The sequence below is a fragment of the Tachypleus tridentatus genome, chromosome 7 (assembly GCF_004210375.1).
Source record: "Tachypleus tridentatus isolate NWPU-2018 chromosome 7, ASM421037v1, whole genome shotgun sequence".
NCBI lineage: Eukaryota > Metazoa > Arthropoda > Merostomata > Xiphosura > Limulidae > Tachypleus > Tachypleus tridentatus.
The window spans coordinates 48263713-48282886 of NC_134831.1; the positions used below are offsets into that span (position 1 = coordinate 48263713).

Below are 19174 nucleotides of genomic sequence, written 5' to 3' on the forward strand. Positions count from 1 at the left end.
CAGATCTCCATGAAAAGTGAGATAATAGTGGATTGGAGCAGACTAAGAGATCAATAGCAGTAAAAGGCTGACTAGGTGAATGAAAATAAGAACAAGAACCAGTATTGAAGAGAGAAAAGTTGTGATTTGAGAGCATATGCTCTAGAGAGAAAACCCTCCCATCAATATGAGCACCTCCCCAGAGGAATTATGTCCATTACAGTTCCCCAGAATTAAAAAGGGGGATGGCAACTGTTCAACAAGAGCATCAAGGTCTGATTCATCATATGTCTATCCAGAAAACAGGTAGAAAAAACAAACACTGATGGTACAACCCAAGGAAACACAGATGGCTACAGCCCCCCAAGGGTGTGTCGAGTTGGAAAGACAGGGTAGGCACATGCTGATCAGCCAACAGTGTCAACCCCTCCATGCTCTTGTCCATCACACAACCTGTTATTTCTGTAAAAAAAAATTGCCAAATGTGACTGTATCAGCAGGTTTCAAAAATGTTTCCTGTAAGTAAAGATATACAGGATGGTAAGAATCAATCAGTGCTTTGATGTCATCCAAATTAGAATGTAAACCTCGACAGTTCCACCGTATCAAAGTGGTCATTTTTATTTATGTGTAGGCAAATTGGGAGGAAAGCCCTTCTGTTTTTGATCATGTCTCTTTTCTTCTTTCGAGGGAGGTCTATATACCTCCATGGATCCTGCCCTGGGTTGACTTGGTGTGAGCAAATGATTGTTTTACTTCTTGGAGCCAGAGAAGAAGGTGGAAGCAAGGAAATGCCCATACCTGGGACCAAAGGAAATGAATCTGGGGTCTGCTGGAATGAATGGTAGGGACAGAGATGGGTGTAGGCACTGATTCATCAACTTTCTTAACCATGGAGTTCAAAAAGTCTTTTCACATGGTTTGAGAACAATTCTTTTGGAGGCACGAAGAGATCCCTCTGCACTCCCACTGTAGCAGTGGAACAAAGTGCAACAGCATGCATCTGATATGGAGTGGTGGACAGTAACTTTTGAACCTTAGGGTAAGAAATGTTGTCACATGCTGTACCTCTTTTTCTTCCACTCATCTAGGGCATGAACAAAAGATGGGTGAGAACCACTACAATTAACATAACAATGGTCTTTTTCACACTCACAGGCATCATGGTCCTTACCAACACAATATGCACACGTCAGGAAACCACAACATATCTTTGAGTAACCAAATCGCTGACACCGGAAACACCTGAGAGGGTTTGGGAAACATGGCCATACCTTACAACTAAAAAAACCTGCCTTGATGGTGGCAGATGGATATGGTGATGTAAACATCAAAATTAGGACGCTGGTTAGCATTGTAATTCCATCTTTGCCAGTGGAGATATACCTCACTGCAGAATCTTCTTGGGTAGAGAAACCAGAGAGAATCTCTGACTCAGGATGTTCTTCAAATCTCTCTTAACAATAATTCTACATGATGAATTCAAAGTAGCATGGAAAGTAACCTTAATGAATATATCCCCAACAGCCTTTGAAAGCAAGAGGAGTTTACTGTGTTTCAAATAATATGTCACCAGAACAAAGCTTTTTGACTGACTTAGGAGAACTAGCAAGTCCCTCTACTCTGGTCCTTTCTGAATAAAAAGGGAGACATTTGCCCTAAAGAATTGTCTGATAAAGAATTAATATTACAATATGAGTTTCAGGTGTTGAAGATTGCCATTAAGAATATTCAAGACATGGTTATTTACCTATGATCTGATTTTCACAATTTTTGTAAATTTGATTTGGGAGATCCATAAGAAAGAAAGAAAGAATGTTTTGGTACCCACTAACCCCACCCACCATGAAGCCTCATAGGGAATGCACTACAATGCCAAACAAGGACACTGCAGCAACACTAGGGCTTCATCAGCATAATACCCAAACACCAGCATCAGATACAATGTCCACAACACCTGCTGAAAACATCCAACACTGGTATTTGGTTGACCCCAGCCCAAGTGGACCAGCTAAATGATCCTGGAGGGGCCACCCCAAGGCCACCTGTCATCGAATTCAAGGCCAAAGTGGCATGTTAGGGTTGGACCCCTCAACCACTAGGATCCTCTCCTCCCCTTCACAGGTCACCATGCATGGCAAACATGTTGGTGGATATTCTGATCTCAGAGGAGGTAAATTGAAAGAACAGAACTTTCTCTGGGAGGTCCCCTGATCATGTACAGGAATCCACACCAAAGCGAATATAGAAGGGTCATAACTTAAAACCATAACAAAAAGTCATAAACCCCAGAAAGAAAGCAACAAAAGAGTCATTATGATATACAGGCAAAATAAATAAGTCAGATACCTGAGTTATAAGCATACGAAACAAAAAGTTACCCGTTTATCATCAGAGTGAGAAGAGCCAGAACAAAAAACTGGATATGAAAGAGCTGGCCAAAAATGTCCAAAAGCAAGGCAGACCCTATACAAGACAATGAAACAGAACAAAGAAGGATCTGAATTGAAGAAGTAGGCAGAAAGGAACCAACCATCTAATGCACAAGAGTGGTAACATCACATCTGAAAAATATTAACACTGAACATGTTGTCACACCATGGTTCACCACAGCTTTATAAAATCATGGTAATTCAATATGCTCATAATACTTACAGTACCTCACCTTGGACTGAAATATGAAACTAGCATTTGCTCTATTAAGTGGGGTAAAGGGGTAACTATTATATATCATCACCACAAACAGATAAAGTGCCTCCAGTTGCAATTGACTCACCTGGAGAAAATACCTGAAGAATAATATCAGGACCTTGAGACACTTTTCTTCTTTTTTTATGCATTCATTGTTTGAAGTTACAAAAACAGAGAAATTGTAGTGGCTAGAGTAAAAGAATATGCAATAAGGTAGATGGAACAAAAGCACAAAGAGGAAATAATTTAGCACTTATTAAAGAAAGGATGTCAATCATTGCAACTAGACACTTGCAAAGCTCAGGAAAAAAATCCATGTGAACCAAGGCAGGGCAAGAGCTCACAGGGATTACTATGCAGGAAGGTTGTATCATTCTCTTAATGGTAGAGGGCTACAGCATTATAAATATTATGTTATAAACTGGAACAATAGACAAATGTGTGTAAGGGTGGGAATTTATGCATGGCTTGTGGCATGTGTAGAAATTCCACAGAAGTTGTGTAAGAGATGATAACCCATAGTGGTTGAGTTAGGTAAATAACATTTCTCAAATCTACTTATTTTCCTCTTCCCTTAAAACACATATCCAAAGAAAGCAGAACTTTTAGTATTTTGTTTTCTTTAGCAGTAAATACAGTCAATAGAATCCCAATCACAGCTCAGTTTTTATTGGAAAGAGGATACCACCTTTTTGTATCCAGCCCTTTCATACAGATAACAAGTAATCTCAAGTGCATTGATTTATTTCCCTTAGACTAACCAAGCAGGTTCTGCAAAATAACAGGTTTCAACAGATGATGCTAAATAAAGTTAAACTGTATTCTCTGACTTCTGATTGAATTGTGAAATAACCAGACTGAACACTGCATATGACAATGTAAACCAATCATCACTGATTCAAAAAAACAAAAACAAACAAAAAACAATCAAAATAAGTGTATCCACTTAAGACAGAGCTGTTACTGGAATACTGAGAGCTTTCAGAGAATAGTAGTATTCTAGTAAATTTTTTTTTTCCAAATTAGAAAAAAAAAAAATGGCATTATATATACAAACCAATAATGTTACTTTTTCCAGCAAACCTAAAATCTAGAAGCATTCACTATTATTACCAAAGAGTGCAGCACACATATTCTATCAAGTTTGTTTGTTTTTTTCTTCTTTTTTTTTGCATAAGGCCATGTTATGACCTGATTGGCCAAGATATTTAATCTTAAATTACTGGTTGAACTAATAATTTATTGCAGTTGAGATAATTTGGTTTTCAAACTAATATTTTTATGGTTACTGACTAATGTTATAAAGACTGGTTAGACCTCTTTCAGAATATTGTATGGTTTTATTAATCTTACTTAACTATAGCAATGACATCATTTCTAAAACCCTCTTTTGTGCATGTTACAGAGTTAAATTCAAAACACAATTAAACCACTTTACTATAAATATATTTTAATGAAATTATAATTACCAAGTGCATAACAATTTAGGAAGTGTGTGTGTTTTATTATAGCAAAGTCAGATTGAGCTATCTGCTGTGTCCACCAAAGAATATCAAGCCTCTAATATTAACTTTGTATATCCAAAGGCTTACCACTGTCCCACTGGGGGACATTACAATTTAAAGTATTATTCCTTTATTTTGTAAAGAAACATCTAAAACAACAATTAAAACTGCAGTTTTTTGGTTGTCATGTGATCCACTCATGGTTACAATTTCTCATCCTTAACATTATATAGGTTTCTTTAAGACAACTAGTCTTTGTGAAATACAACTGTCATTATTTGTTCTTAAATTCTGTAGAACTGCATAAGTAATTGGAGCATAGTCTTTTCAAAATCTTATGTTCACTTGTTCTATTATCTTCAGAATACAACAAAACAAAATTAAAAGGCCTTTGTCTCATAAATTCCTCACGTAATCTTGTAAAGGCCAGTGGGAAGAAAAAGAATTTCTGGACAGTCTTACAAAAAATTTACAAAATTATTTAACAAAATTGCTGCTCAATTCTATGGTTAAAAGAAGATATCATATCATTTGCTGCAGTATATCCACGAAACTCAGAAGTCAGATAATGTGTAACTACATTTTCTTATGTACATCATGTTGTTTTCTCTTTGTAACTTTGTTTAGTTACTCATCAAATAATAAAACAAAATCTACCATTTCTTCATTAACATTTGCTCTATTACTAAACTACTGAAAGAGGGATCCAACTGATACTATGTCATCTAGGAATTTTTTTTCTTCTAACAATGCACTGGTTTTAGCAGTGATACTATTTGGTGGCAGATTTAAACAGGTTTGGCTGATCAATGCATCAATTACATCAATAGCTTGATGTCACAATTTTCAGTGTCCACAATATTTCAGCTTGCAAGACAACATTCCCTTCAACATATGAGGAAGCTGATGATCTTCTTGTTGCTTTTGACATCTTATCAGTCTCATCCCTATAGTATGTGGTTCAAAATGTGATTATACCTAGCACAATACTATTGATAATTATAATAAATATGCATTTATTTATGTTGTTCAATTTCTGGATACAATTATTTGTTATAAACTAGATTTTAAAAATTGAAATAGACCTATGTTCTCATATTGATAGTTATTTAGCGATTTTGGATAACAAAATATATATACAGTGGATATGATAAACAAATAAATTGTTTATTTCTTTTATTTATTCACTAATTTTACTAAATAGGAGTTTTTGTATAAATCACTAAAATTACAAATTAAATTAACAGTAATTAAACTATGCTTATTTTTGTGTTCAGCATTGTTTTCTATTCCAAATAACTGTTTTATTATACTTGTCTAGCCACCATACAGTTTACATATGTCTGTTTTATTTTGCATGACTTCAGACTGCCAGCTATCCCATATTTAATACATCAAAGGATTCCTTGCACACCTTACAAAATGTGTTCATCTTCAAGTCTTTGTCAAGTTCCAGCCAATTCCCATATTCTGGCTTATCTACCCATAAATCATTAAAAATGCACTTTCCATACAGCATCACAATTTTAAGTATGTACTCAAGCATATTATCAACATAAAAGGATTTACATGAAAAGATCAATATGAGTACAGTGCCATTTGTAAGGATCCTATTATACATGTGCAACATTAGTCAAGTTCAACAAGGCAGGTACAATGTACTGGAGAATATCTATAGGCTCCTAATGCATGTAGCAAACTTCCTGGAAATATTACAATCAAATCTAGAACCAGTGTACCATTTTCATTTTGCAGTTGTGAAGAAAAACCAAATAAATGTTCTTTGTTACACATCTATACAAATATCAGCACTTTTTCTGGGGATATTGAGTAATTTTTAGGAGTTCTCAGCACTTTTCCATGATCTTCCAGGAATTCCAGGCTATGTGTAAACCCCACAAGAATGGAAGTTTCTCAGCCAAAAAGAATACCTAGACAATCATCACTTGCCACAGAGTAGAATCCTATATTAATCACAGGGTCTTTGTAAGAGAATGAATTAAAAAAAGAAAACTAACCCACAAAATAGGCAGGAATCAGAACCCAGAGGAGAAGAAGATGGCCAAATGTAAGTAAGGTGTGATGAAAGCACATAGTGTTGTCCACCTGCCAACCTCAAAGATCTCCACCAACCAATGACGAAAGGAAGCAGCCAAAAATAGTGCAATATTACAGATGTAGAAGAAACAACAAAAGTATGATGAGAACCAAAGATAAGGAAAAATAAGCCAACCAAATGAGTAGATAAATCCAGTTGTTAAGAGTCAAAGGAAAAAGGCCATGTGTGGAAGAAGGATTCCAATGGAAAATGAGATTGGAACTGAAACCAATGAAGGAAAATATATATAAATTAACATTAGTGAGCATGAAAATGCAAAAGAAGTGATTCAGATCACAATGGGAATACAAATGAAAAACAGAAAAGAGGAATACTAGCATGAAAGTGATGATTCCCTTTCAAAATGCCAAGTTCTTAAAAAGGAAAACAAGATGTTAACAGATACAATAGATCAAGCACTAACATACCTGACCTGCAACAACTACTAGTAAATATGTGCAAAATAAGCAGGGCAAAGAACAGGTAGTCAAAGATTTAAAAGCAGGCTGGATAAATGAAATAAGTGATGCAAGGACTTGAAGACAAGTAACCTTGGTGCAGGGACCAAAGGCATAATATGGATGGACCATGAATGTAGTTAGGGTAAAATGAAACACCAATAAATAATACTAGAGAAGAAAGGATCTTAACAGAAGAGTCAACAGAGAAGATGACTGAAGAAGTGAACGAACAGGGAACAACAGTTGTGATGGTCATAATAGAGCAACTAAAAGGATTTGACACAGAGTTGTGTGGGTGACAAATAAAACCCAGAGAAGACAGACAGGAAGGTAAGCATACCTGTAATTGGTGGTCTAAACTGGATTTAAGGCATTCATCATGATAGCCAGTGGATAAGCAATCAGAGACCAGAAAAGAGGGAATGTGACCTTCAATAAGATGCCAAACTTGATCAGTAGAGAATGCACTCTACAGCAAGCATAATTACTGAAATATCTTGAGTTCACTCCATGGGGAAAATCTCATTGGGACATGATAAGCAATGCACAAGAATGAAAGTGCACAAAATGTGACAAGTGAACAAGCACATGCACAATGCTCTTCTCACTCTTGCCACATAAATACTTTAGCAACTGTGCTTAATGGAATGAAGTCTGCATTAGCCACACTGATGAAAGTATTAAACTTATGTTAATGGGTATACTGAAACTGTTCGATGTACATAGATGTATGTATGATATTTTAGGCCACAATCAAACTTCTTTTGCTGCATGTCTGGATTGTCATCATTATTGTATTTTATGAGACTGGCAGAAAAAAAAAAAAGACCATATTTGTTTGATTTATTTTGACTTTTCTTTTCTTGGAGCCTGGGAAACCAGTTTTACGGAAGTCAGATTTGATCAAAGTAAGGCTATCTCTGACTGGACAAAATTACACCTTTGGTGTCTCAAGAAAACATCCCCACATAAAAAAAGATAATCTTACGGATGCCTATTTTATACTAGCAATGCAGTATAAACATGCAATAAATGTGAATGGGAAATTAAACCGTTAAAATGAGTTAACAACTTATTGGGTTTTCTTAGTATTATATATTTATTGATGTGGGTGAATTTCTATTTTAAATGAAAATGTTAACAACTGCAGATAAAAGTTAATTTACTAAACCCAGGTTTAGGGTTATGCCTTTTTCAAGGATCATCAAACATCACAGGTACCAAATTGATTTAAAATTAGAATAACTGAAAATAAAATAAAACTACAACTATATAAGGGAACAGTACAAGTGAAGCTTGATAAAAGTATTTTTAAATGGGTTAGAATCACTGAAAGAAAAAAAATATTATACAGGTCACACATTGTACCTGTTAATGGAAGAGTGTCTTGAATCAATTAAGACATTCCTTAAATCTTCTGTAAAGTCTAAACGTTTTATTTCATAAGGTGTCTCATTAATTGTACTGTATATTTTGATGTGATGTTTAGCAGTGGCTTCTTTGTTGTTAAGAATTACTGTATAAAGTAATAAATTTCTATTTACTTTTGTGGCAAATTTAAAGTTCTTTAGATTTGACACATTGAGCTTAGCTTTAAATTTGCAAGTGTGGTGACTAGCTAGCATAAGCAGAGCAATTAGTGACCAAAGAAAAGGATATCCAACTTTCAAAAAACACAATGAAAAAGAACAGATGCCTCCTAGTTGATAGATTTAAAAGACAATGTTTGAAAAGTCATAACTTATCATGACCAACCTGCTCTGCACTAAAGGGAGGAAATGATCCAACACACCAAACAAACTGCAAGGAGTTCCAAAAGAGTGATGTGGAACCTCAACCTGACCAAAGACCAGTGACTTTGCAAGAGTCCATATACACCCTTAACCATGAGTTGTATTTGATAAAATGTACAATACAAGACAGGAAAGTGAAACAACAACATTACTCAACATCAAACAAACTGTAGAGAAGGAAGGATGGTAAAAATAAAATACAAAGAACCTATAGATCATGCAACAGACACTGAAAATTGTGCAAGAGAACACACTCCAAGGAAAAAAGAACTTAGAAGAAATCACGACATATGCCGTTGTCAACTGCAATGTATTGATGAATATGTAGCTTTTAATTAAAATGACAAATAGTTATAAATTTTGTCCAAAAAATAAAATAAAACTGGAGAAGGAAAATAAATTTTAAAAAGATCAAATTGATTTTTTTCATTATGTCACTCTCACAAAGTTTTTCCAAAAATTCCACACCCCTAATCAGAAATGCTACAATTAATTAATTGGGATGAGTTAAAAGGTGATAAAAAGCATAATTTAGAATGTTTTTTAATAAATTGTTTTTTAGGATTGGCATGTTAATAAAAAGAGAAAAATTATAACAAGAAACAATGAATTTAATCAGCAGTTAGTATACTAAAGACATAAAGCAAAAAATTTAACGTTAATGCTATAAGTGGGGAAAAAATAATGATAAAAGGGGTCCTTAGTGGCAATAAAAGCAGGGAACCACTGCTCTGTGAAGAAAACAATCTATGAAGTAAGGCATGTAAGAAGACTTATAGAACTAAAGGAAAGCTATGGGCCTGCTTAAGAAAGAAATTGGGAAATAAATTTTTAAGACAACCAATTGATTAATAATATCAAAACAACAATGATTTTGTTTCAAGTATGTTAAAAGTAAGAAATATGCTAAAATGGACCCTTGAAGGATGTAAATGCGAAGGTTTCTGATTGAAATTTTAAGACTATTAGAAATGCTTGAATTTAGCTGGATAATGTAGATATTAATCCTTTGTGGGTAAGTAGAAAGATTAGAGGTCAAAAACAGAACAAGCACAAGGACTAGACAAAATCTTCCCCCTGTTTTAAACATCAAATAATCAAGCATTTTTCTTTCCATTTTCATAGGTCAATAAACCTTAGGCAATTGCCTCAAAATTGAAAAGTTATGGATATTACTAATTTGAAAAGGAAGCTTTACAAAATTCTTTTGTTGAATATTATAGGAGAAATTAGAACCTACATGGATTCAACAGAGAAATCTTGCCTTACCAATCTGTTTTGTTTTGATTGCTTAGTATTTAAACAATGGCAAGTGTGTGGATTTGGTATAAGTAGATTTTCAAGTAGCTCTTAATAATTAAAATAGTGTCACATAAAAGACTGGCTATGAAAACCTCTTCTCTAGGGGTTGAGGAAAGACTAACTTATCAGACTGTAGGATAATAAAATTGGAGAAAGCAAAGGCTCATTATTAATGCTAATCAAACAGCACTCTCATTACTAGTGTTAAAGCATTCAACTCATTTATTTATATCAATAAAATGTATAGAGATACAGTTGCAGCCTCTACAACTTTGAATAGCAATTTCTTTTACAAATCTATTATCCCATTGGAAAAGTAAAATTGCTTCAACTATACTTCTGTTTAGTTGTAGTTTTGGCAAGAACCCTGATTTCTTCGTTGTGGTTTTAGATTGAACCACTCCAATAATTTTATGAATTTAGGGTTTGCATGCGACAAGACAAAACTAATTTCCTTATTCTAGGGCTTGAGTGGGCCATGACCTTGGGTTTTCTACTTTAGTTTCAGAAAGCTATGAAAAAAGATTTACCATTAGTGATTTGGGACAAATTTGACTTCTTCTAATAACTTGCTTTTAATTTAAAATATATATGTTTCCAAAATCAGGAAAAGGATAAACCATAAACAAGAAAGATGTCAAACCTCATTGACTTACAAAAAAAATAGATGGGAAATTTTAAAAAAATACCAAAGGTTTATGGAGTTTTAAAATGATATGAGAACAATAGAAAATCAAGAAATTTGGTAAAAGAGAAATAAGAAAATTCAAAAACAGTTTAAGAAAAATGACAACCTGGTAATTGTAATACCAACATCATTAATTTTTATGTATATTAAACATAAGCAAAATGAAAAAATTGTGAACGGGCCCCGGCAAGATACTGAAGGCAATATTTCTGTTAAAGACTATACACAATGGCTGACCATTAAGTATTTCCTTCCCTCCTGTTTTTTACAGTACAGGATAACAGCAATATTCTTGTTCCTGAACATTCTATAAAAAATATTGGAACTGACTTGAAATATGCAAATATTAAACCTTGTTGATAAGTAAAAAGACAAACAGATTATTAAACAAAATAAGTATCAGGACTAGACAATGTCTTTCTCGTAGGTTTTAAGCTAATTCAAGAGTCATATATACAAGTCTCTTAATTTTTGGTAGATAAATAGACAGTAATCAGATGTCTCAGGTGTATTTCTATTTTCACTTCTACTTTGAAAAAGAGACGAATACAGTTGCTCTGGACATGAGCCACTTACTTGTTTCAGGAATGAGAAACATCATAAAGACTGATAAAAAGATGGTTGACAAAATGCAGTGAAAAATGTCATGACAAAGACCTAACAACAATTTGACCCATCATGATGGGTCAAAGGCCATGTCATCATATTTACTGACTTCCATTCAAAATTTTATTGAAATATTATTTCACAAATTTATGTCAATAAGTTTGTTATCAAACTGTAGATTATAATTCTAGTATTCTACAATAGTTAATTTCTTGAGCTAAAAGAAAATATTGCAAGAACACACCCAAATATCAATTTTTATGAGTCATGTGGTATGTCAAATGTAGCACTGGTTCAAAATAGATGTTTGTGATGTCAAAATACTTGATCTATATTTCCATATGAATTAAAATATTAAATTACCAATATTGACAAGCTAGAATATCAAATAAGAACTTCATACCTTTTTATTTTGCTGAGATATGGGTTATGTACTGAATCAAACACAGTGGCTCCCATTCACCTCTTTCCATTTTTGGAAACAGTCCCTTATAAACACTTATTTCAATATGTTACAAGTGAATAATCAATCAACAGCTTAGAATGTCCCCCTAGTGGTTTTCTCAGCCATTTTAATCTGTTGGAATCTTTCAAACCAAGATTTCCATGACATAGGTTGTATCTTTGGTCTACTCATAATTCTGTATTTTTTTTAGACCTAAATACAGGTCAATTATTAAGTTTGATAAATTATAGTGGAATTCTATAGTATCAATACAGCAATTTATGATTTTTTTTGGTCATTCAACTGTATATAACATTTAAAAAACTTTGTTTAATATCTTCCATGTGCAAAAGTTTTAAAAGGCTTAACAACCTACATAAAGCAGAAACCAAGTTAAAAGGTCTTAGCTGAAAAAGATAATTGTTTGCTTTACTTATTTATTTATTGTTCTATATTTTAAGAAAAATAAGTTTCACAACTTATTTCTAAATAGTAATAACCTACTATATACATATATAATGTATAACAATTGAAATGTAAGTGTATGTTACAAAATATTACTAGTCTACTAAAACAGCCAAGACAGGGACATTATGTAAAGACTAAAGGTCAGATTTATACTATTGGATACAGTAACATGACTGCATGCGAGCTGCATTAATGAAAACTATGTAATGTTAGCCAGGCACAACTGGAAGGTCAATATAATAAAAATAATAAATATATATAAATTTGTAATGTTATGAGATTTAAACTATTCAATCTAAACATTTATGTTCTTGAGTAGTCATCTGTAGTCATTCTAGAAAAATAAAGCATAATTTATAATTACTTCCTAACTTTTTTATGGTAGTTACACGATCAATTACATTTACAGATCCTCACACAGTTAAAGTGAAGAAAATAATAGACCAAATAAAAAGTCTTACTGAAAACAAATGTTTGGAATGTATATAGGAAGTTTTAGAGATTACTTAAATAATATTTGAGATTTTTTGATGAAGAATAGTTTTTTTAATCATATCATGAAATTTCTTCACATTCAAATAAGCAATGAAACAGACTCAATAATTTCACAAACAAATCTTTAGTAAAAATATTTCATTAAAATAAATCTGATTTTCTGTGTACAAAACTCTTGGAATCTTTACTAATAAAAGTCTACCAAATTTTGTAAAGATACACATACTTCATCAAAAGTTATAACATGAATACTTAACGTGTGCAAATGTGTAAAAAGAACTCATGTATATCAAGCTCATCACAAAAGGGTTAAAACATCAAACTCAGCAATGATCATTTACACCCAAATGATCTCCATACTCCACCCTCTTAACCATTTCTATATTGAAAGTTAAAAAGTGTAAAATAGCACTGTTCTTAGTAGAATTCACACCCAGTTAAAGAAAACTATCCAGATCATTTTCTATATTATTCCCCCTCAAGATGTGAATCAAAATTTCCCAGTCAATATGCCTGAAATTAAAATCACCTGTAATTCTAACTATATTAATAGCTGAAATCTTAACTTCACTGAAAAGTTACTAATTTTATCAGTTTCATCTGAAGGCCTGTAACAAATTCCAACTAAGAACCTTCTCCCCTATATTCACTAACCAATACCCAAATATATTCAATCTCCTTACCATTATCTCTTATGTGTTCAACTTCAACATGATATAGTTAAAATTTACAAAAAATCACTCCTCCCTTATTCTATCCCTATTGTATAACCTATAACTAAAGCTTCTGATTTTAGTTTTACTAGATTTAACCCAACTTTGCTCCAACCCCGAATGCTTTTGTTCTAAATTCAAGTTAAACCTGTTAACTCCCCAAGTAAGCAAAAGACTGTACACTTACACTTTTCTGTGATTTAAAAGAACGGGAATCAAAAATGGAAGTTTTATATTCCTTTTAGAAGAAGTTAGACTTTAATTTTAATTTTACAATCATTAAAGCAATATTATTTTAAATTTCCAGTTCATATGACATATTACAAGCTTTTCTCTTTGTAACGTGGTATGAAGTGAAAATTTAATTTTTGGTTTTCTTATGTTCTATAATGCAGTTAGTAAATGCAACCCAGCTACAAAATAATATGTATTTACTTCGAACAGAAAAATTAGGGAAAAAAAAACAAATGCAAGAAACAGAGAAAACAAAGTGGCATTAGAGAGACTGAGAAAAATGAAACAACAGTGGGAGATTGAGAAAAAGCAGCATAATTACATTTCAGAAATTAGAGAAAAAAAAAAAAGAGGAAAGAAAACATGAATAAATTGGTTCAGTATAGTAGTTCAGTAAATAAAGTCCATTAACATTCACAAAGTATATTTTATTTGTTTTATGAATAATAAGTATAATTTTTAAAATAATTAATAGAAAATGCAAATCACATGTTCACTGGGCAAGAGTATCCTGATTTCAAAGTTGTTGTTTTTTGTGAACACAGTGGTACTGGGCTTAAAGAAGCAGATGCATGCAAAAACTGTGCTTTAAGAATAGCATTTGACAGATAAAAGAAACAAAACAGAATAAATGAGCACCTTCATATTGCAGATTATATTTCTGCATGACAAAATGCTGGAAAGTTAAGGAGTTCTCCAATAGTGCAGTCAACTTTAATGAAAAAGCAGGTCAAATGGGAGAGAGTGATTGAATCATTTTGTCTACTTTCTTATACTCTTCCACACTAAGGGTTTTCATATTTCTTCTATCTTATCATGAGTTCAAGGATTTCTCTATCATCCATTTCTGTTTCTTTTGCCTTAATTTTAATACAATAACCACCTTAAATGTTTCAACTAGTGCTTCTTTAAAAGTTTCCCAGTTTAACATGTTTTCTTCAAATTCTTAAAAATAGATTTTAGCTGCAACAATATACTTTTCTTTAATCAGATCTTATTTCCATAAAAACTTGACTTAATATGTTTCCTCAAGCTTATCTTGCAGGTGCATACAACAAAAACATGAATGCTTCTGCAATCAGCCCTTGGGTAAATTTTCAATTGTTGTACTGCATTCTGAATATGCTACTAGTTATCTCCAGGACATTTCCATGCATACCTTTCTTTCAGGTAGTGTGCAAGTCATGTATTGATAACGACTTAATAATTTGCAAAACACCAATCATCCCAGTTCTCTCTTCCTTCATTCTTCTCTTGGAATTTATGTGGTCCAACAATACTACCCACTCGTTCAAAACCAACTATGTGGATTTAGTGACCACTTCATTAAGGTTGTCATATAACAGCAATGGAAAAGAAGAGGATCATAAAATTGTATTAATACATGATTCCAATGAGGCTGTTTCAAACAGAGTAAATATTGCTTCTGTGCTAGTAAAATCTGTACAGCAATTTGAGAAGTGGCCTGATATTAATGCCACTGTATCTGATTCAGCATAGTACGAACAAAAGATGGTTCACAAAATACGTGTTGGTAAAGGCATCAATAAACTCCTGCATGTCAGAGATATGGCACATTTTATTAATGTTTCTGATGGTATTACCATTAGATGCTCTGTTATGTCATATTCTAAAAAAGTAGTTATAACATCTGATACCTTGCTCAAATGTGCCTACAAATAATAAACAGCTGTAATATTAAGATTGTACTAAATTTAGAACTGTTGTTCCTACTAGATGATTCAGTTTCTTCGACAGTTGTTATATACATGTGGACTGGTCTGATGGTTCTCTTGTAGAGGATGCCCTGAACAAAAAAATGACTGACATTAACAAAATCATTTCCACTCACCAACAGGAACAAAGCATATGCCAAGCTTTTGTTTATGAAAAGCTTGAAACAGCTGAGGTATATAGTGCTATGCTACAAAAAATGTACAAACTTATAGAAATCAAGGTTTTCATTTACCAAGAATGAAGACATTGGTTGCACCAACAAAAAAAGTGTAGACTAATTTTAAGAATGCTATCACTTAAAGATGCTGCTTGTGTGAGACAATCCATTAGTAAATTATGTATAGCCTCAACTGAAAAAAGGAAAGGAATACCTGAAAATAATATGTATCAATGTACAGAAGATATGGATGCAAGCAAGAGTGCTTGCTCTTTTTTTGATATCAAGTCAAACTTGTGAATCTGACAACTACACAAAAATGTTTTCCCTTGTGTAAAATATAACAACTGAAGTTCTATACTCAGAATTCAATCAAACACAGCAATATCCTTTCCAGATAATATAAAAATTACAGCAGATAGATTCTAGAAGGATGCTACAGTCAGATACCCATTTCTCTCAGCAGAAGCATTAGTTCTACTTTGTTTTCTGATTGGAAGTGCAGAAGTCAAGCATTTCTTCTGTAAACTGCACTATATTCAAACACCAGAACAAAGTTAAATGTCTGGAAATACATTTAAAACAGCAACTGATGAAACGTGTTAATGGATATCTGTAACCAAATCAACATACTTAACTTTTTTTCTATGTTTGTCTCATCTACCAACAAAAACATAACAAACACTGATATTTTTTTTCTCTGAGAAAGTTTTTAATTAGCTGTACTTAACTTTTCTTTAGACTGAGAGAGTGTTCATCTGAAACTACTTGATTGTTATTTAAGAAAGGGTATATTTTTATAACACAATACAAACTAATGGTAAAAACAACCACTATACTTTTTTGTAAAGAATTTAAAAAAAAACAGATGAGTAGACTTTCTTGTACCAAACTTGTAACTTTTCCAGACTGAGCTCTACAGTAGTCTGCTGTATTTTGTGTGAGCATTTTTATCTTCTTATAAATAAAACCCAATTTGAAATTTGCCCATTTTCCAGATTAAAAAATTATACCAACTTTATAAAAAATTTTTACTCAAATTAATAATAAAAAATCACTCAAAAAAACAGAAACTCCAACTACAGCCATGTATTTCAAATAAACTTCTGTCATCAAAACTGTCTACATTTAATCAAGTTTTAGTTATCCCATTATATCAAAATCCTCCTGGAGCAAGTGCTCCAAGGTCATCCATTTTATTTCTCTCACTTCTAGCATTATAAGAATAACAATTTAGCCTACCCTAAAAGCTTCTTCTATATTTTTCCCTTCACAATGTTCTTTTAAATCTCATTTTTCTCTGTATTTAGTTTATTGCAGCCCTAACCATCATTTCATTCTAGTTTAAAGCTGCTCCTACATCTGAATAGCTCTAACAAATAAGTTGTACCTACCATAGTTAAATACAAACCATCCCTTCAAAATAGCTCTTCTTCCCTTCAAATTGATCCCACAAGTACAATCTGCTACTTTTTGCATCCTCATCTTAACCTCAGACTAGCATTCAACCTTAGTGACATTTTTATCATCTTATCCCAACAATTAACTCAGTCTTATTAAGTACCCTTTAATGTATCACTTGCTCTATAAATTATATATTACATCTGAATTATCATTACTTAAACTGCATTTTTAAAATAGGTTGGAACCCAATCAATAATGACATTAGTAGTCATAAAGGATCTTATATGACTTAATTATAGGTAAGTCATTCAAACCATCAATGTTACTAGTAAACAATATTTTATTATGTATTCATAGATACTGATTACAGAATTTACACATTAAAACAGATTGTAACTTCTTTACAAAAATTAGTTTTATATTTAGGCCTCACTGGAAAATTATGTACAGTTTGGTCTCCTTATTTAATTAAGGGTAATTGACTTATTGTAAAGAGTTAGGATGAAGTCATCTTCAAAGGTTATACAGTTCTACTTATAAGTTCTAGGGAATTATAATACTTTTACTAATAAAGCAGAAAACAGTATTAATACCCATACCTACCGTCCTAAGATACATTTTTTTACTTCTAGCGAGTTTCTCGTTATCATGAACGGTAAAATCTCGTTGCTTTTTTGACTTGAAAAAAGGAGACAAAAAGTTACCTTGTTTACATTTATAAGATTATCCAAGAATAAACAGGATAAAGTATTCCATTTCTTTGTACTTTATTATTTTATAGATATACTTAAGGCAAAACGGCACGAATAAAAACCACCTAGGCTTCAATTAATGTTTATTTTTCGAACACTAACAGTCATTACAGAAAAAGTTGTTCCCAATCCCCGTGAATGAGGGCTGGTATTCTACACTAACGTAAGACTGATGGAAATTATATCACACGAAAACAAAATATGGATTTAAATGTTTATTTTTTCTCATGGGTGTGTGCAGGAAAAAGACTGGAAAATTAAATTGTTCCTTACTTAATTATTTACTGTTCGTAAGGCGTAATGCAACTTGTCTGACCTATGAAATCTTATATTTAGATTCAAATTTCAACACGATCAAAAGTAGTGATGTGTCGATAACAAAAACTCAGGAGATCAATAATTTTGAAAACTTTACGTATTTGAAATTGAAGTTCATTCATTATTACTTCATCCGTAAGTCTGATATCCTTAACGTTAATCACACTTGTACCACCTGCTTAAAACTTTAACAAATAATTTTATTTACAAAATATTGCAATAATTGCTATCAAATATAAAATTATTGAATTACAAAATATTGCAAAGATAAATTTATAACATTTAATAGCACCACTCAAGCCGACTAACCTATTTAACTTGTACTGCTTGTATTATAGTCCAAATCACGTTACTCCCATTCAGAAACGATAAAAACTGCTAGTTAACTAGAAAACAAGATGTACATGAATCCCTGGATCGAACGGAGAAGAGGAAAGGGAAACACGCTGGATGTTAGTAAATATATACGGAGTAATTTAATAGTACACATAAATAGTACAATTTCGTTTTATTTAATAGCGTATTCTATCGTTGGTCTGGTTCTTTCAGATTATTTGCCAAAAATAATGCAAACTCCAGATCAGGTGGCGATAACAAATGAATTTATTTTGTTACTTTCCCTCTCGTCTTACACTGCTAAATTAGGGACGGCTAGCACAGATAATCGTCGTGAAGCTTTGCGCGAAATTCAAAACAATCGAGCCAAAGAAAATATATCTCTTGCACTTAACTGACTCAGTCATTAACTCGTTGTTTCGCAGAATCATATTTATATCTTATTCGTTTTCTACATATCGTAATAAATTTCTAGGTTGTAATGTTAACGACATATGTTATATATTTATATATGTAAAAACGGCTCGTTTGGGTTGAGAAAATATTTTACGTAGAGGAGCGAACAACGTTTCGACCTTCTTCGGTCATCGAATCGAGCCGTTTTTACACCTATATTTCTCTACAAGTGGGTTTTCTCGACATCACTGATTATGTTATATATTACCCCCAGCATCACAGCCGTGGGCGCGTTATAATGTTACGGTCAATCCCACTATTCGTTGGTAAGAGTAGCCCAATAGTTGGCAGTGGGTGGTGATGATGATGACTAGCTCCCTTCCCTCTTGTCTTACACTACTAAATTAGGGATGGCTAGCACAGATAGCCCTCCAGTAACTTTGTGCAAAATTCAAAACAAAATATCTTCAGTTCTGTGTGGTAGAGTTGTCATTCAGTGTTCGTTGTTTGGTGATATGAAAGGTTTCTGAGGTTGGAACATTAGTAAATAGGTTTGTGACATCAAAACTGACCAAAATATCCTGAAAACTGATTGT

General features: G+C 32.7%; 1 protein-coding gene across 4 annotated transcripts in view; it reads right to left on the reverse strand.

Moving 5' to 3' along the window:
* Positions 1–18373, reverse strand: part of mEFTs (elongation factor Ts, mitochondrial) — a 59587-nt gene extending 41214 nt beyond the window's left edge. Inside the window, exon 1 of one of the 4 annotated variants that reach the window (XM_076511489.1) lies at positions 18156–18373. The gene's annotated coding sequence lies outside the window, so the exon portion shown is untranslated. Of the gene's footprint in view, positions 1–17375; positions 17447–18155 lie in introns of those variants that run through there. The other 3 variants (XM_076511485.1, XM_076511486.1, XM_076511487.1) reach the window with 3 other exon arrangements.
* Positions 18374–19174: the final 801 nt, after the last annotated feature.